Consider the following 6624-nt stretch of genomic DNA (forward strand, 5'->3'; position numbering starts at 1 on the left):
TGGTGTGTAGACTACACAAAGATTTATATGGTTTGAAGCAAGCTCCCAGATAATGGTATGAAAGACTACATAACTATCTTGTGAAGATTAGTTTTGAGAAGACTGATGACAACAACAATCTATACTTGAAGATAGAAGGAGGTAAAAGAATCTTACTAGCTGTAATATTTGTTGATGATATCATATTTGGAGGACAAAAATACATTATGTAAGACATTTGCAAATGAAATGATGAAAGAGTTTGAGATGTCTATGTTTCAAGAAATAAAGTTCTTTGTTGGATTGCAAGTACATTAAATAAAATATGGTATTTACATCACTCAGTCCAAGTATGCAAAGGAAATATTGAAACCCTTTGGTATGGAAGATTCAAAACCAATTAGTACTCCTATGGTGACAAGGCACAAACTATACAAAACTAATGATTCTACTGAAGTAAATCAAACATTGTATAGGTCTATGAGTGGAAAATTGAAATATGTAGTTCATAGCAAACTTGATATTGCTCTAGTTGTTGGGATTATTACAAGGTTTTTTGCAAATCCTAAAGAGAATCATTTAATAATTGTCAAAAGCATTATGAGATACTTGAAAGGGACAAAAGATTATGGTCTATACTAGAAGAAAAATAAAAAGTTTGAATTGAGAGCCTACATAGATGTTGATTGGGTAGGAAACATTGATGATAGAAAGAGTACAAGTGGTGAAGCATTTTTCTTAGGAAAAAGGTTGGTTACTTGGACCAGCAAGAAACACAATTGTGTTTCATAGTCTACTGTTGAAGCTAAATATTTGGCTACTGCAGTAAATTGCACAAATGTGGTATGAATTAAATAGGTAATCAAAGGAATGAAGGAAGAAATTACTGAACCTATGGTACTCTACTGTGACAATACAAGTTCTATAAACACATCTAAGAATCTTATGATGCACACAAAGACAAAACACATTGCAATCAAGTATCATTACTTGAGAGAGATGGTTCAAGACAAGCAAGTGAGAATAGAATATGTCAACACAAAAGAACAAATAGCTGATATATTCACAAAGGCTTTACCTAAGGATGCACATGAATATCTTAGAGGTAAGCCAGGGGTGATACTATTAACCAAAAATACCTTTCTGCCAAAAAAATGAATTTAAATGCCAAAGCCCACCCAACGGTCACTCACACATTTGAATATTAAATACCAATGGAAATATGAAATAACCAAATTTAAAAAACTTAGTATATTTCTATATTAATCTACTTGTTTATTTCTTCAAGGCCCCAACTTTCCCTACCATCAGATCTTCCTAGATCTACATTTGTCGCTTTATCGCTTTATGAAATTGCAAGGGTTTTATGGAAAGAGACAGTGACATTGTGATGCGTGAACCTTGTGATGTCATTCCCCTTGGTGGGATGCAAAAGTAAAGACTTGTTAGACCAGGTGGATCAATGTTAGACAATTGGCGAAAGGTAGCATTCTCATTGGTCAAGTTCTAACATGAATTGATGTATTTTTTGGGAATGTTAGATAGATTAAGATCCATGGTTGTCACTTTATTGCTTTATAGAAAAGAGAGGTAGTTAATTCATACGATAAGGCAAGAAGTTGACATGTGTACATGGAGGGCCCAGTTTGGAAGGTGATAACAAAGTTTGGATGCTAAACTTATGGATGAACACATGTAGTTTATCACTAAACTTTGGCATCACTAAACTACATGTGTTCATCCATAAGCTTTCCATACCATTTATCCTCATGCACCTATACCATGGCCAATGAAAGAAAATTGGATGCCAAAACTAAAGTTAATAAAGCAAGATATCCACAAAAATACAAGGATCAACATGTCCCTTCTAAAATACATGTTCAAGAAAAGAATAATATGATCCAAAACAAAGAAAAAATACAAGGGCCGCAAAGGCTCAAAATCAAAAATTCAAGAATCATGTGGATTCCAAAGCAACAAATCTAAAAGAAATGTTCAAAATGGCATCCAATTTCACTAATCCAAAGGCTTCCTTCATTCATAAATCCTCCAAACTTCCATTTTCCAAATTCAATTTGGGACCTTATGTACCAAAATCGACCATCCTAAATCCATCATCTCCTTCATCCATTTTGGGTCCCTATATCCCAAAATTCAAACTTTCTCCTACATATCCTCCAAAATTTCCTCATTTCCATCACCCTTCAAGGTGTGTATCAATGACGATCTTTCCACCTCCTTCATCCACTCATTCACAAGTCTTCCAACCTAGAATCTGTCAACCATGTCTTCCTCCCAACAATTCCACCCCCTTAATCCAAACTTTTTCATAAGTCATTGTCCTCCATATCCCAACACATTTCATCCTTCTTTTTGCTATCCTACTAACATCTATGAGAAAATAGTAAACATTCCTTGAAAAAAAATAAAAATAAAGGGATACCATCCATGTATCTAGATGCTTGAGTCCTCCCTTTTTTTCCTATCATGTAGCCAATGTCTTCCAATTACACTTATCCATCCATTCACGTTTCTCTTCCACTTGTACTCTACACTGGGGAAAAGCTCCATCCATAATGCAATGCCTTATATATATCTTCCACATTTGCATCTAATGTTCATCATCCTTTTCCAACTTTGATCTTGACTATCATTTTCTTTTCATCCATCCATATGCACCTACCATATCTCTTTCTCATTATCCACACATTATCCTACATACACCCACCATCCTTTAACATATTTGATCTTGACATCATATCCATATCTTACATGTATCCCTCATCCTTGTTAGATTCATTCATTCCATCCTCCATCAATAGTCCTATATAATCCCATCCTCCTTTCATATGTCCTTAATCTTTATTATCCCATGCATTTCCTCCATTTCATATTCATACGCCCCCCCCCCCCCCTCCCCCCTCTTATGTCCTGTATTCATATCTCTTCCACTTTTGTACCTTTTCTTGTGGTTGAAACTAGATGAACCAAAACTAGCCCCAAAAAAGTAATAATATCCATGTATGCTCTGGAAAAAATTCCTGAACCTCCATTTCCTTCATGCATATCCTAAGTTGTCATATCAACTTTCTCCATCACAATAAAGCTCATGTAAAGAACTGTGAACTGAATGACTACTTGGTCAGGAGGTACTTTAGTTGATTTTATTTTTGTGTATTAGTGGTTGTTTCCTCAAATTTTTCTGTATCATTAATACCTTTGTGATGCTTGAATGACTTAAATTGACTACATGTGACATTTTTAGTATGACCTATTGTCCTAATTCTTTAGAACATCTATGTTAATTTCTAAGTTATGGTTATGTGTTTCTCACTAGGGGCAATGGGTTAGAAAACTTTCTTCCAAGATCCTTGAAAATACTTTGGGTATGCCCAAACCTCTCCAATGTGAATATGTCATTCACTCCATCATAGCTATGAAATTTACTTCTATGTCCTAAAGTCTCTATTGTGTTTGATTCTAGTCCACACAAAGGAACCTAGCCATCTATGCTACTATAGCACCTGATCCATAAGCCCTTTTGCAAAATCAAACTAGGGTGTGCTCTCCCATACGAACACAACTAAATCCTTCAATATCATGTAGTTAGGGTGCATTAGATTCATTATTCATATTTTTGGGGCAAGTGATCATTGTCCCCTTAATTCATGTCTATCCCAAAAGTCATGCAGAAGCTTCTTTTTAGCCTTTTAACCTTCATTTCATTCCAATGCCTTTGTCAAAAAAATCGGCCAAAAATTTTCCTTTCAATCTATTTTCTCAATGGGGCACCCTCCTCCCTCATCGTTGCTATGGCATGACTCCTAGGACTCCTCTCCTCTTTGGGGTAACCTATATTTTATTTTCTTTCATGAAATGTCATCCTGATACTACATCAAAGAGGAGCAAAATGTAGACATTTAAAATCGTCCCAAGCACTATATTAATTAATTTAATATTTCCCTTGACACTATAATTATCTATTTATTAATTAATAATTTTTTTCATACTCTTCTACTTATTTAAATAAATTTATTTAATTAAATATGTTCACTTTCCTAAAGCATTTAATTTAATGTAAATGCATCCCCTCTAATGTGTTAATTATATTTAATGCATAGTTCTCCATAAATCCCCTTTTAAATAAATTCTAATTCCCTCAACTTTATTAAATGCTCTAAATCCATGACTAAATTAAATAACATCTAATTTAATCATAATCCCACCTAAAACCTATCCTACCACCAATCACTCTCATCCTCCTAAGCTTACCCACTAGTTAATCTCACTTTATTATCCTAAACCTCTTTTAATCACCTCTTTAGCAACTAAGTGGTTGCTCACATGTGTGATAAGTATAAGGCTCAAGAAGCCTCTTTCATTAAATTCTTCAAAAAGGACTCTTACATCCTTGTCCCCCACTCCCTTCCCCAAGGTTGTTCACACATATGTGAGCAAATCTTGAGTCACTCAAATCATAAAGGTTATTTTTTACTTTTGCATGGCTTTTTCTTTAGCCCATGTGTCTCCCTTGTGGCACCTATGTGGATGCCAGATAGATACCACCTTCCCAAGGTTTCCCTTAAGCCTATAAATAAATCCCTTGTCTCAAGACTTTTCCATCTCTTTCATATGCATTATTATCATCCTAGTTCGTGCTTAGAGCTTTCCAGTGATTTTAGAAATTTTAGTACTAACCCTTTGGTAGTTGTTTACTTCTTACATTGCTTTGCATATTGATGGTAGAGTTTCACTCTTAGAGTGATTTCTTGAATCCATCTCCATTTCCTAGAATGCTTTTAAGAATGGCTTCTTCCATAGCCTCCTCTTGAAGTATTCCTCACTCATATAGAATAGATTCATTCATATTTTCATCATCTTGGCATTAATAATAGTTGTGTTTGAGGAGAGCACATCCACATCCCTCAATCTTGAGAACACCATCAAGGTCTCATTTGGGTGCTCTTGTTGAGTTTCTCTGAGATTGTGTGGGACTCTTTTCTATTGGTTTCATGAGTATAGTGAAACTCAAGTTAATTAGTAGTTATTTTGATTTCAATCTTTATATATGCACATGCTATTAATATTTTCTTGTTTACTCATGCACCTAATAGATTAGGTTTTTCATGTATACAAGCAAGTACATTTTTCTCAGTCGCTACTAAATATTTGATAATTAGTATCCTACTTGTTATAAACTCCATATGCTCATCCTTTACTAGATAACTTGGTCACAGTGTTGACCTTGTAATCTTGCCTCGTAAATGACTAAGTGTTTGGACACTAATCGACAACATAGGCTTAGAGATCAAAAATCCAAACTTTGTCATGTATAAAATAATCATTTCTCTTAAAAATGAGTACTCCCCCTGAGACCATAGTTTTGATTCTATAAAATCTAATATCTAATCTTTGATCTGCACATTGCTTCTCATTGTCTTATTCCTTATATCCCCTTCTTTCTTTTTTTCATATCCCCTTTTTTTTTGTCATTGATGGAACTTGGGGCTATTGGGGCGAATTGATACTTATCAAAGAATTATTGATGACTTGCCACAATATTGACATGGCCTTTATTCCATCTCTCCTCTCTAGCTTGGCAGCTAGATCAATGAATCCTACTATACATGAAAATTGTGCCTCTTTCTTCAAAATGTGTTTGGCAATAGAGACTACCTTCTGAATAGTCTCTATATGTGGTAATAATGATAGCCTAATTAGGAGAAATGGCAACTGGGAGCAGATAGGGAAGAGGATGGGGAAGTGCACCTTTTCAAAATTTGAATCCTGTCTTGGGTGGGATTCCTTAAGGAGGAGGGAATCAAAAGCTTGGAATGCAAGAGGGCTTTACAGAGTGTTAGGTGATAGTAGATAATGGAGATGCAATAGAGAATGAAGATGGGGACTCATGTGACATGAATAGAGCTCTGGACAAGCCTATTGCACCACCCAAGGTGGATAGGTTTGGGGTATTTCTGACAAAATGGTCTTCTCTTTTTGGGGTTAAGCCTACTAGTAAGTCTTCCTTTCCTCCACTTAAAATTCTATCTAGCTTGGATAAGGGTTCTTGTGTGATTTCTATTCCAAATGAGTTGATAGATCATAGCATTGCTTCAATGGCTTCTATCTTGGTGGAAAATTTTATTGGGCCAAGGCCAAACATAGATATTGTAAGATCCTTCACTTAGAAGAAATGGAACCTTAAAGGATAGGTCATTGTTATGGCAATGGTGAAAGGCTCACTATATTTTGATTTCTCTTGTATTGAGGACTTGTCAAACATCTTATGTAAAGGGCCTTGAAGCATAGGTCGCTCGACCTTGGTTCTCCAGAAGTGGTCTTCAAAGATAGATTTGAAAGATTAGTTTTTTGTGCAAGCACCTATTTGGGTTAGACTTCCAGAATTGCCACTAGAGTTCTAGAATGAGTATGTCTTCATGGGGGTGGAAAATTCCTTTAGAGAGCTTTTGTCTATAGACTTGATTATGGCTTCATGAAAGAGACTATTGTATTCAAGGATTTGTATTTGGGTAAGGGAAGGGGTTGATATGTTGGAAGTAGTGAGCTTTCACTGAAAACTTGGGACACATACTTAGAAGTTGGATTATGAAAGTGTTCCTTTTGCCTATTTTCACTACTTGAAAT

This window comes from Cupressus sempervirens, chromosome 1 (assembly GCF_028749045.1).
Source record: "Cupressus sempervirens isolate cs-2001-9-10 chromosome 1, ASM2874904v1, whole genome shotgun sequence".
Classification (NCBI taxonomy): domain Eukaryota; kingdom Viridiplantae; phylum Streptophyta; class Pinopsida; order Cupressales; family Cupressaceae; genus Cupressus; species Cupressus sempervirens.